Below are 14,622 nucleotides of genomic sequence, written 5' to 3'. Positions count from 1 at the left end.
TATTAAACTGATCTGCTCCAGATCAGTTGCAAATTTTGCAAGCATTGCAAGCGGAGAGTCTGTATGAAGTTTGGATAAAAAATAAGACCAGATGTTTCTGGAGACGGGAAATGCAGGAGATACTAAATTACTTTTTTTTTTTTTTTTTTTTGTCGAATGAAATATGAATGATGTGGTATATTCTAGAGTAAAAAAAATAAGACTTTGGCATATAGGTGTAGACTATCATACAGCTTGAAACACACGTTGAATCTACAGGATATTAATCAAAAGGATTCACTTGTTGAAAGTTTCTGCAATCCTCAAAATTGAAACCACAGATCAAAAGAACCCGAAGAAACCTGTTTTCTGTGTACTAAGTTAGGATGAACAACATAAATCAACACACGGAGTTCGGTTAATTGTGTAACATTTCACAAGTGATAACTAGATGACTGTAAACTTTTTCGGATGATCAATATGTAGTGTTTCTTTGTGAAAGTTCAAGTCTGGATTTCAAAAAAGTCAAGACATCCGTATAGAAAGACTATTATCAATATGTATAATTCCAAAGTTCTGGACTATTATTTTTGGATTAGGATTCTTCTTTGACCTGAGCTTTCAAGGATCTCATGACACTTTTGCATTCTTATTTATTTATGGTTCAAATCTATTTTTGTAGTATATTCCTATTCTGTAACTACCAATCACAAACCTTTGGAAGCTTGAATCTGAGCTCATATCATGAGAGGATCTTGGTACATTTTTTTTAATCAATTGGCATTGTTAGAATTTGTTCTGTTTTGGCTTCTCAGGAACGGAACTTGGAACCATTTTGTCAGAAACAACCAAAGAATGATGGCTTGTTAAACTGATGGTTGCAAGCTCAACATAATGTTTAACCAAACTAGTATATTATGTGCAGTTTAGAAACTGTAAACTAAAAGAAACAGAGGTTGATTTCTGTTATGTTATCAACTTATAAAGCAGACAAAATCAAACAAGAAATCAAGAAGAAAACAACAATCAAACAACACAGAATCTTTTACCGTGGTTCACTTGCCAGATTAAAGCAAGCTACATCCACGTTGAACTCTGGAAATAGAGTTCACTGCACTATGATTAAAGAACACCAGATTTACAGTCTCAATTACAAGAGAAAGACTCTCCAAGAAACCCTGATCGAATAACACTCTCTGAACCCGTAATCTGCCCTAGGACTCCTCTAACCTGGAAATCCTATACCAAGAACACAGCAGTTCTTTCCCTTGACTGATTAATCCCAAATCACTCAAGAACCCACAACAATTACACAAAAGATCAACCCAAAAACGAACCTAGGGTTTTACAAGAAAACGAAGACTGCTCTCCTCAATCGTTATTCGATCTACTGTTCCAAATGAAACCCTAAACCTTTTAGTGTTGACTTCAGGCAGATCTCAGCCGTTGGCTCCCTTCTGAATTTGCGGTCAGGATCACTCATGGGCTGTCCCTAAAATGACACCGTTCCATTTAACACAATACGATGCCGTTTCAGCATTCACTTTACAACAATCCCCACCTTGAATGCTAAATCTCCACAGTGCAGCAACCCAAACATTTCCATCATTGTTCTGATCTTCAAAGGTTATTCTACATGCAGCAGGTTCAAACAGTGTTTGAACTTTGCAAGTGAACCACCTTGTGTTCCCATATCGGCAGGATTGTCTTCAGTGGAACTTTTACCAGATCGATTACCCCTTGTGTTACTAAATCTCTGACAAGTGAAAACGGACATCCACATGCTTGGTCCGCTCATATAACAGGATTCTTACTAAGTGGATTGCACTCTGACTATCTGAGAATACAGCCTTGCCTCAGTTAGTTTTACTTCGGCTAATAGCCTTGAAGCCACACAGCTTCTTTAAACACATCAGCAATAGCAATATATTCTGCTTCAGTAGTTGAGAGGGCAACAATGGGCTGAAGTTGTGACTTCCAGCAATGCAATTCCCTCCAAGGTGAAGTAGTAAGAGGTAGTGGATTTCCTTGTGCCTTTGTCACCTGCAAAGTCAGAGTCTACAAAACCCACCAAGTCAAGTGTATTATGCCTTTTACAGAAGTTTAGACCAACATTCAGGTACCATTAATGTACCTTAATACACCCTTTAGGCAATCCAGTGCTCACTGCCTGGATTTGCCATGAATCTACTTAGTAAGAAATAGAATAGGACAAGTCTGGTCTGGTGCTTATCATTCCATACATCACAGATCCAACAACATTAGCATAGGGAACAAATTCCATTTTGATTATTTCAGACTCAGTTGTGGGGCATTGACTTTATTTAACCACAACATGGTTTGCAAGAGGCATAGACACTGGTTTTGAGTCAGCCATACCAAACTTAGTCACTAGTTTTTCTAGGTAAATTTTTGTCTAATGATTAATTCATGTTGGTCCCTGTTCCTAGAATGTCCATCCCTAGGTTCTTTTGGCATTTCCAAGGTCCTTCATGTCAAATTCTGACCTCAGTTGACACTTTAACTCATGATTTTGGACTTAGACTTACTCACAAGCACATATCATCCACATACAGTAAAAGGTACACAGCAGATTATGATTCAGATTAAAATAAAAGCAGTTATCATAACTACTCCTAGTGTATCCTATACTACAATGAAATTGTCAAACCTCTTGTACCCTGTTCTTGGGGACTGTTTCAGCCCATACAGATTTGTGCAGGATGCAACACATGGTTAGGTTTCTTGGGATTTATGAAACCTTGGGGTTGACTCATGTAAATCTCCTCTTCTAAGTTACCATGCAGGAAGGCAGTGGTAACATCCATCTGTTCTAACTCTAGATTATAATGGGCAACATGGTGAGCATCAACCTAATGGTTTATACTTGACTACAGGGAAAAGACTTCATGGAAGTCTATTCCTTCACGTTGGGTGTAGCCTTTGGCTACTAACCTGGCCTTGTACCTGAGGGGTCATTAACAGAAACTCCCTCTTTAATCTTGTACAGCCATCTGCATTTGATTACTTTTGATCCTTGGGTTTAGGGACCAAGGACCAGGTCTGTTTTACCTCAAGTGACCTCATTTCCTCTTCCATTGCTTGCCTCCATTTTTCCCTTTCTTTAGAGTTCATGGCTTCTTCATATGAGTCTGGTCTTCTTTGAATCCCTGTTCCTGCAACAAAGCAGTGTATATTAGTTCAGCAGAAAACCTGGCAGGGGGTCTTACCTCCCTTCTTATTCTGTCTCTGGCAAGTTGATAGTGTTCTAAGTGTGCATGTTGGTCTCTGTGGCTTTTGCATCATTTTCTTCACTGTCAGATCCAGGATCCTCTGATCCTGGTTGGTTTCCAGTGCATGTTCCTCATTAGTTGTGGTGGTTCAGCCTGCTGACCCTAGGCTCCCCCTCAATGGTTGTACTCTCAATTGTATCTTTGGTGGGTTAGTTGGGGTGGTTGTATCAGTGTTCTGTCCATTGGTTTTACAAGGGAACTCCCTTCATTAAAGACTACATCCCTGGAGAGGATGATTTTTACCCTGGAGACTTTCTGTCCCAGAGTCTATACCCTTTGGTACCCTCTTGATATCCTAGGAACCACATTTAGTGGATCTAGGCTCTAGCTTTCCTCCCACTGTATGGGCATAGGCAGTACACCCAAAGATTCTCAATGGTTTAACCAGGCTTTCTTCCTGACCACACTTCTTCAGGACATTTGAATTTATGGCAGTTGTGGGCTCATTTTCAGATAGGCTGCAGTGGACAAAGCCTCTCCCCAGAAGGTACTTGGTAACCCTGAGTGAACAACAAGCATCTGACTTTTTCCAGGAGTGTCCTGTTCATCCTCTCAGCTACCCCATTCTGCTGAGGGTTCTTCTCACTGTCCTATGTCTTAGGATTCCTTGCTCACTACAGAATTGATCAAACTCATTGTTACAGTACTCTATCCATTGTCAGTCCTTAGGTTTTCACCTTTCTGTCTAGTTGGTTTTCCACAAGGGCTTTCCACTCTTGAATTTATGCAGAGCCTGGTCCTTAGTTCTAAGGGTGTAAATCCACACTTTTCTGCTAAAGTCATCTACAATGGACATGAAGTAGCTACTGCCCCCATGAGACTCACTCTCTCAGGACCCCATAAGTCAGAGTGTATGTATTCTAAATAACCTTTGCTAGGTTGTATACCTTTTGGAAACTAACTCTGTGCTGTTTGCCTAAAATGCAGTTCTCACAAATTCTAGGGTTGCAGCAGGTCTTTTTTCCTAGCATGGCTTGTTTACTTAGGACATCTAGCCCCCTCGACTCTATGACCCATTCTAAGGTGCCATTTTTGTGTTACAGACATATTTGGGCTGACAGAAGAGGAACTTAGGCAATCAGAATAGTATTCCCCACATAGGATGTACAAGCCATTTCTCTTTCTCCTTTCAGATTAGATTTTGGTTTCTATACCATTCAGCCACCCTTTTCAGCTCTGTAACAGCATCCTTCTTCATCTAAGGTTCCTAAGGATAAAGGTTCCTTTTAAGATCTGGATTACCTAACATGAGTGAGTTTTATTAGTCTCCCCACTACAGAGTCTAGGGTTATACTGCCTTACCATTGACTCTACAGGCTTGTTGTTCCCCATGAACACAGTCTCCTTATCATATTCCTCAAAGTCATGAAACCAGTCCCTATTGGGACTCATGTGAAAGAACACCCAGAATCTAACACCCATTCTCTTGTATTGTCGTACACAGACAGTAAGGACCTCTGTTTCTTCAGCTAAGTGTTTGGATGAGGCTAGGTTACTCTCTGTGTTTCCCTGTTTTTGTTTCTTAAGTCATTCAAAACAATTCTTTTTCAGATGACCAGTTTTATTACAGAAAAACACTTTCTAGACTCTGCCTTATGCTTATTGTTCCATTTTCCCCGTTTCTTGTTTTTGGATCCCTGGCTAGGTTGATTTCCTCTACTGGATGGAAAGGTATCTGGTTTTCCCCTAACAACAGGTTGCTCCCACTCCGTTTTTGGACTTTTAACTCAGTTCTCTAGCCTTAAGACCAGCCACAATCAGGTCACACAGGAACAGTACCGAGTACTGTAGTGCATTCTTAACAACTAGATAATCTTCAGTAATGAGTTTAACAAATCTGGCTAGACTAGTCTCTCCTAGTTCCTGTCTGTGCCCTTTAAGATTAAGGTCATTTTAGGAATTCATCTAGGTTCTCCTCTATTGTCTTGCTACATCCATTTTATAAGAAACAACGCACCCTTGAGAAAAGCTAAGTTAGGTGCAGATTGAAGTGCATACAAGGTTTCGAGTTTACCCCATAACCCCAAGGGGTTTCAATTCCATCAACCTTTCTCGTACCTGTCTGAGAGGTTCATCACGATTAGATTGTAGGCAGCTTCCTCAATCTCCTCCTTTTCCTTCAATTTCTCCTCAGACCATTTCTTTGGATCCTTCTCCAGTGCCAGGGCACTTTGTTATGTGAAAGCAGAGCCTTCATTTTTTTTTCAACTCCCGAAATCGATCTTCCCATCTATTGGGATATCTCCATACGTGTAGTGCTCATATATTAAAAAAAAAAATGTAAAGTATAAGGAGTAAGTGCGTTGTTACCCCAGAAGTTGCCAAATACTGCCAGGCAGTTTTTTCAGGCGGTCACTGGTTTCCAGCCTTTATACCCTTAAACTGAATAACACTCGGAAAAAACCAGGAAGTACAAGACTCACGACACCGACCTAGATTTTTTTTCTACTTCACCAGTGTTGAGTAAGTGGCGTTGTTACACACAGTTAATTGCCAAATACTGCCAGGCATTTTTCAGGCGGTCACTGGTTTCCAGCCTTTATACTCGTAAACTGGATTTTCTCTCCTTCACAAGTGTTTGTGATCTAATCTCACAAGGAACACCCCAAGACTCAGTAGAATCAACGTTCTAAGACTCTAGGAACCTTTAAAACAAGAAACCCCCAAAATCTGAGAAACCCTAATTTTCGAGCAAACCCTAATTTCAATCTGTCAAAAATTGAACATTTTCAAAACAAGATTTCTCCCTATCACGATGGCTCTGATACCACTGTCATGTTATCAACTTATAAGCAGACAAAATCAAACAAAAATCAAGAAAGAAAACAACAATCAAACAACACAGAAACTTTCCACCGTGGTTCACTTGCCAGATTAAAGCAAGCTACATCCACGTTGAACTCTGGAAATAGAGTTCACTGCACTATGATTAAAGAACACCAGATTTACAGTCTCAATTACAGAGAAAGACTCTCCAAGAACCCTGATCGAATAACACTCTCTGAACCCGTAATCTGCCCTAGACTCCTCTAACCTGGAAATCCTATACCAAGAACACAGCATTCTTTCCCTTGACTGATTAATCCCAAATCACTCAAGAACCCACAGATTACACAAAAGAATCAGACCCAAAGAATGAACCCTAGGTTTACAGAAAACGAAGACTGCTCTCACTCAATCGTTATTCGATCTACTGTTACCAATGAAACCCTAAACCTTTTATAGTGTTGACTTCAGGCAAGATCTCAGCCGTTGGCTCCCTTCTGAATTTGCGGTCAGGATCACTCGAGGGCGTCCCTAAAACGACGCCGTTCCATTTAACACAATACGATGCCGTTTCAGCATTCACTTTCACAATTTCTATTGATATAACTTGGACAGGGTTGGAAATGTATGCCTTGTTTACAGGGTCATATTTTCTTATTCTTCAGATGAAAAATATAGGAACTAATGTTGGAGTCATATACGGCGAAACTCTTTGGTGAATTACTGACAAGGGGAAAGAAGAGGCTACTTGGTTATCAATTGTGAAGTTCTTATGATGTTATTTTTTGATTTAAGATTTTATTGTTTGTTCGATTAACAAGTAAGTAATTTTTCTAGGAGGTGGTTATAAGTAATTCTTCTGTTTAGATAATAGAAATACAAAATTAAATTGTAAGTAATTTTTAAGAATATTTTTGAAACTATGCCTTAGTGGTATTTAAAACTGATGTAAAAGATACCATGTCAATGAAACTTAATCTACTCCATTCTAGTTGAAGCTCTTGGCATCAGATGGCATATTTCCTTCACATTTTTTTGCAGTGGCCATCCACAAAAATAATTTCCTTCATAACTACTTTCCCAAAGTTATAAATTTGCAATTTGCCCAAGGGTCTTGCCAATAAGTTATTGTGTGCCACGTTAAAGGCAGACAAGGAATTTAGCTCAACAAGCTCTGGGGGATGTTTCCATTTAAGTTGTTATAAGAAAGATCCAAGCTTTGAATTTTCTTAAGGTTTGAAAATGTCTTTGGATGAACCCTGTCAATCTGTTGTGGGATAAATTGAGTGTAACAATCTTGGTAAGATTACCAATTTGAGAGGAATTTTACCCATTATTGTTGCAAGTAGATCAATTCCATATATCAATGTGAGGTGTTACTCCTTTGTAAGTAGTGCAGGACATATTCTTCCATGAGACATCTATTGTTTCCTCCTTTTTCATAGAAAGCCCTCTTCAACTGGTAGGACCATCAAACGAAGCTATGTTCTAAAACTTGGAGCTTATTCTGAAAGGTATAAGCTTGGAGCTAACATCCTCATTTTCTCATAGAGTGCAGTGAGACCAAAACGGGAATTTGACCATTATAAGAAAGATCAATCAAGGTAATTGGCGAGTCGACACAATTAATGGCACTTCACCTAAAACTATTATTAGTTAAGATCAGGTAGTTTATTGAGAAGTTTGCATCCAATATGGGATGGTACGTTGAATTGGTTATGGCTAAGATCCAATTCACCAAGGAAGAACTCTTGCTAAATGCATTTGTTAATTGTCCTTGTAACATATTCTAGCAGGTGAAACTTGTTTAATTCTTGAAGGGCTGAAAAGATGTTAAATCCCCGAGATACTATTATTTGAAAAGTCCAAAACTTCAAGATATCCATTGACAAAACTCTTCAGGAATTGACCTTCAAGATAATTATGGGCATCATAGATCCAACAAAGAGTTAGATTCCCCAACTCCTGGATCCTACCAAGAGACGGTTATCACGAGATACAATCCCTGTAAAACTAAGCTAATTAGAGCATATTTACATAGTTCATCAACAGTTTCCAGTCATGACAGAGACTCTATTCTTTCAGTTTCCAGTTCTAGATTCATATTCAAGCTTCCAGTTTTAAAATATACTGCTCAACGGTTCTCTAACAGTTTCTGTTTGTTTTTCAAAAATGTTACTGCTCAACGGTTCGATTAACCTTCTGTTAAGTGCGTAAAATTCTTTGTTGACCGTTGCCGTTTCAGATAAGTTGCTGGTTTTTACTTTCTACTCTGCGTTTTGAGTTTAGGTTGAAGTCTACGTTTTGGTGATCAAGTTAATGAAGTGTGCGTTTTGATGAACAGTCATTAATGAAGTGCTGCGTTTTGAAATATAAAGCTGAAAAAAAGTGAGAAACGCAATCAGCCGTTCAATTTACTGATGCTAATGGAAGTGTGTTATGTTTTTACTTTATTATAAAATAGATGTAATCATTAGAACTTTAATCCAAAATCATAAAATTCAAGTTTCCAAAAATTTCTCTATTCTTCAAGTTGTGCATTTCTCATTTTTTGTTGTTTTCTCGGAAAGTTTTCACTTTGTATCTCTTTAATTCTCTAGGATTCTCACAATCTTTCCAACTAGGAGATATTGCCAATCGAAGAAGAATGGACCATCAAGAGAATTTGGATCCTAGAGCTGGATCCTTTTCTGGGTTCAGAGGATCAAGTTTCATCCGACTAGAAAAGCCTTTATTGGACTTAATAATGGTGGTGATAGTGAGATTTTAAATTGGAGAAATATATCAAAAATGTCTCCATCTTTGACCCAATTGATCAAATAACTGCTTATTATTTTATATTTTGTGATCTTATTGAAACCATGCTTTTAGACATAAGAATGCATCAAGAATTATAGATATTAAGTACAAAGTTTTTATATTTATTATTTATTCAAAATTTAAAATTTAAAATCCTCTTAAGAAATTTCCGAGAAACAGCATGCACGCACACATAGAGACAATCAATTTTGTGATGAAAATTCAACTTTCTGTTGTTTAGAGATTTAAAGTCGTTAAATTTGTGAATTATAAAAAATTTCATAAATTAACTCCATTCTCTCATGTATAAACAAAATTTTATTGCATTTTACAATTAATGTGCTGAAAAGAAATTAATTTGTGAAGTTTACAACGTTGCGCTCGCTCTAAAATCAAGAAACACATAAAATAATTTCTATCATTATGACATAATCCCGACACTTAGATTTTTTTCCGACACAGACTGTTCAAGTCTAAGAGAAGGACAGTAGTTGTTGATAGAATCAGTTTATATCAAAATGACCAATTTCATAAGTTTTAACTAAGTACTCTAGGTCAATACAATTGGAAAACCAACTATGTAATGAATAAGATAGATTGACAAACACTTCTCACAACTTCTTTCACAAACGCTGTATATGGCAACTCGCAATTGGTCCAGCTCTTATTTGGTCAAGACGGACCCATTGCGTTTACACGTCGCATTTATGAGAGAAATTTTGAAAAGGGTTTGTAAGTGATATCTAACAGTAAATTCACAGGGTATTTTTTTTTTTTTATTTTTTTGGTTCAAGTTTTTAGAATGCCGCCAATTAATTTCCTGAAAAAAGTTCACACTCACATGCAAAAATCAGTGCCTAATTCAAGCAATTGCTGTGTCAAGATGGGTCAACGAAAAAACAACTCAAAGGAAACTAAAAAATTAAACACATTGTTCTATGTAAACAAAGTATAATTATGTTTTACAATTAATATACAAAAAAAAACCTTAAATTTTTTATTCTACTATATCATTAAAACTTTATTTTTACAATAATATGTTAAGGAGATAATTGAGGAGACATGAACCCAACTAAGAAGTTAGTAGTTTTCTTCAAAGTCAAAAGAAGGCCAATAATTGTCGATAGAAGAAAGAAAATTATAATTTCTATCGTATATGACCCGTCTGGCATAAGTTTTAACCAAATAGCTTGACTTGGAAAATTAGGTTACGTTTATGACACTATAAGAAAAGGTTGATAGTCCCCCTTAGTCAACTATTCAATATAATTGGAATGCCCAGCTTACATAGATTCTCAAGTTGATTGAATTAATTTGAGATTGCACATTTTTAAGCAATGTAAAGGTTATAATGTGTTTGGTGTTTGCTTTTGATATTAAAAAAAACAAAAATTGAAAAAAGTTCTTTGTTTTTATTTTTTATCTTATAATATTTTTAGATAATCAAGATAAGATAATCACTATTTAATGGTAAACTGTGATTGATAAATCATTTATCTACACAAAATTTTGTTTAGTAGTTATTGTACATGAATCAAATAAAGTAGAGATATATTGATATGATGTGATCTAAGAACAGAATAATAAGCTAGCTACATTAATATAACTCCTAAATTTGGATAAAGCTTATTCAAAATCTCATAACAAAAACAAGTGTGCGATTGCAAATTGTAAATCAAGTTGGATATATCAATAGAGGAAGTCAAGCCGTGTTAATTAATTTTATGAAATTGATTTGCCAGCAATCCATATATTCTTCCTTATTTTTATCAACAAATGTGGAGATTGTAATATAAATTTTAAAAGAAGAGAAATTTTGATTACTTTAAGATTGATAGATCACTAAAAGGGGTCAAGTCAAGCCGCGTTATATGATTATATTAAAAAGATATGTCATCAAATTAGTTCTTTGAAATTGAAACAAAGACAAAACGTGAAACTGTACTAACTTCCTATGTAATAAATTAAAAAGTTCAATTACATTTCATAAAAGTGATACAGTAATTTAGTCCTAAATTGAAGAAATAAAATATAATTTTAATCAATTCAGTTGAGATCCTATGAAATCCCTACATACTCTTATAAATTATGTAGTGTTGGAACTTAAATATTATTATTAAGTCTTAAAGAGATTCTTTTTAGAAAAAATAATAATTTGTATCGTAAATAACTCTATTCTACTATAAGTTTTAACCAATTATATTGACTTGGAAAATGAGGTAACGTTCACAACACTATAGAAGAAGTTGATAGTCGTCCAGGTCAACAAGTCAATACAACTAACATAAAATTTTTCCACATTCGATTTGAAGTATAAGATAAGACAAGCCATAAACTAAATAATAGTATTTCAAAAGAAATGGTTTTTTTCTTCTTTTTTTTTGGAAAATAATTAATAAAAGGTCTATTTCTAGGTTGTTGATAATCTAAACTCTTTGACGTTCAAAACAAGTATGGAAATTGTAATATAACTTCCAAAATAATAGAAATTTTGGTTATTTTGAGATGGAAAAATCACTAGTAAATGTCAAGCCGTGTTATGTGGTTATATTAAAAAAATGTGTCATTACATCAGTTTCCTATCTTTTCAAAACATACCCTAATTTCTCAAACCTCTTAACACGGCCACTTTATTCAATTTTAATCCCAAAGTTCAATTCTTTACATTAATTTAGAGATAAAATATAATTTTAATCAATACGATTTAGGTCCTATGAAATTACCACATACTTTTATAGATTTAAGTAATGTCAAACCTCATTCAAGTTGAGAGCTTGGATTTTTTCTACAACTTTAGTAGTTAATGACCATGAAGATAGTAACTTCATTGATATAATTATGCTCTTGGAGTGTTTTTGTAGTTCTATATATAAATCCTCATTGGATAACTTCCTCCTATTATGACAATTTTTTGATCAAAATATGTAGTTGCATTATATGTACCTTAAATTTTCTATTTCCTATTTTAATTAAAATAATTCAGTAAGCAACTTCCAATTAAATTTTGATAAATTTCTCTAGTACTATATATATGTTACTTAGAACACGTATCAATATGGTATTTGAAACGATAAATTTACAAGAGATGGGATTAAATTAACTTGGATATTATTTACAAATAAAAAATTGTCATTGGAGTTTTTCAAACCATGTTTTTACTTTCATAAAATGAATATTGTGGATGAATTCAAATTAAGAGGAAAATATTAATTTTGCAGAAGAAAGAAATGAAGAAATGCATAAGTTTGAAGAAGTCTAGACTGCCATTAACTTTCAGTTACAAGAAGACGGAAATGACGTTTCTTTTGATATTTTGTTAGTCACTTAAGTAGAATGACAATGTTTCATTATATAAATTGAAATGAATTTTTTCACAATTTCAGATCAAGAGGAAGGGTTTCGCTTTTTTAAGACATTAGTGTTCATTATTCTGGGTTTAGAATCAGCTGCTAGCTGATTTGTGTTTCTTTTAAGTGATTTGTGTTTATCAATGTGAAGTTGACAAGGATTGCCAGAAGTTTTCTCAAATCATTTTATCAAGTACCAAAAGATCCACAATATTACATTTACACCTCAAAGCAGTAGGAACTAACCCAAAGTCTCAATTTATACAACAGACACCAAAAAAATTACATGCAAAGATTAGTGGACTGTTCGCTAAAGCTTTGTCAAAGTCCTCTAACAAAAACAAGTGTGTGATTGCAAATTGTCGAGCAAGTTGGATACATCACTAGAGGAAGTTAAACCATGTTAATTAATTTTATGAAATTGATGCGCTANCATGTTTTTACTTTCATAAAATGAATATTGTGGATGAATTCAAATTAACAGGAAAAGATTAATTTTGTAGAAGAAAGACATGAAGAAATGCATAAGTATGAAGAAGTCTGGATTGCCATTAACTTTCAGTTACAAGAAGACGGAAATGACGTTTCTTTTGATATTCTGTTAGTCACTTAAGTAGAACGACAGCGTTTCACTATATAAATTGAAATGAAATTTTTCACAATTTCATATCAAGAGGAAGTGTTTCGCTTCTTTAAGACATTAGTGTTCATCATTCTGGGTTTAGAATCAGCTACTAGTTGATTTATGTTTCTTTTAAGTAATTTGTGTTCATCAATGTGAAGTTGACAAGGATTGCCAACCTGGCACGGTTTGTATTGTATATAAAGAAACTCTGTAATGCTGAATTCAATAAGAAAGTAGTAGTTTTCACCCAAAGTTTTCTGAAGTTTTCTCAAATCATTTTATCAAGTACAAAAAGATCCACAATATTACATTTACACCCCAAAGTAGTAGGAACTAACCCAAAGTCTCAATTTATACAGCAGACACCACAAAAAATTACATGCAAAGATTAGTGGACTGTTCGCTAAAGCTTAGTCAAAGTCCTCTAACAAAACCAAGTGTGTGATTGTAAATTGTCGAGCAAGTTGGATACATCACCAGAGGAAGTTAAACCGTGTTAATTAATTTTATGAAATTGATGTGCTAGCAATTCATCTTTTCTTTGGTATTTTTTATCAACAAGTGTCGATATTGTAATATAATTTTCAAAAGAAAAGAAATTTTAATTACTTTGAGATGGTTGTATGGCTGTATTAAAGTTCCCTGAAACTAAAACAAAGACAAAACAGGCATTGAAAATGTAATAAATTAAAAAGTTCAATTATATGTCATAAAAGTGATATACTAATTTTGTACGTAGTGTTGGAACTTAAATATTATTGTTAAGCCCTCAAGAGATTTTTCTTTTTAAGAAATAAAAATAATTTATATCGTAAATAACACTATAGTGCTATACGTTTTAACCAATTATATTGATTTGGAAAATGAGATTACGTTCACAACACTGTAGAAAAAGTTGATAGTCATCCAAGTCAACAAGTCAATCCAACTAACATAAAAATTTTCCACATTTGATTTGAAGTATAAGATAAGACAAGCTAGAAACTAAATAATAGTATTTCAATCGAAATAGTTCTTTTTTTCTGGAAAATAATCAATAAAAGGTCTATTTATAGGTTGTTGCTTATCTAAAATTTTTTATGTTCAAAACAAGTTTGGAAATTGTAATATAACTTCCAAAAGAATAGAAATTTTGGTTACTTTGAGATGGTTGTATTAAAGTTCCCTAAAACTGAAACAAAGACAATACGGGCATTGCAAATGTACTAAATTAAAAAGTTCAATTATATTTCACAAAAGTGATATACTAATTTTGTACGTAGTGTTGGAACTTAAATATTATTGTTAAGCCCTCAAGAGATTTTTTTTTTAGAAATAAAAATAACTCATATCGTAAATAACACTATAATGCTATAAGTTTTAACCAATTATATTGATTTGGAATATGAGATTACGTTCACAACACTGTAGAAAAAGTTGATAGTCATCCAAGTCAATACTGCTAACATAAAAATTTTCCATATTTGATTTGAAGCATAAGATAAGACAAGCTAGAAACTAAATAATAGTATTTCAATCGAAATAGTTCTTTTTTTCTGGAAAATAATTAATAAAATGTTTATTTCTAGGTTGTTGCTTATCTAAAATCTTTGACGTTCAAAACAAATTTGGAAATTGTAATATAACTTCCGAAAAAATAGAAATTTTGGTTACTTTGAGATGGTTGTATTAAAGTTCCCTAAAACTGAAACAAAGACAAAACGAGCATTAAAAATGTAATAAATTAAAAAGTTCAATTATATTTCATAAAAGTGATATACTAATTTTGTACATAGTGTTGGAACTTAAATATTATTGTTAAGCCCTCAAGAGA

This window comes from Pistacia vera, unplaced genomic scaffold, assembly GCF_008641045.1.
Source record: "Pistacia vera cultivar Batoury unplaced genomic scaffold, PisVer_v2 Contig268, whole genome shotgun sequence".
NCBI classification, from domain to species: domain Eukaryota; kingdom Viridiplantae; phylum Streptophyta; class Magnoliopsida; order Sapindales; family Anacardiaceae; genus Pistacia; species Pistacia vera.
The sequence above is the reverse complement of the archived record's forward strand: the minus strand, read 5'-3'. Positions refer to the sequence as shown.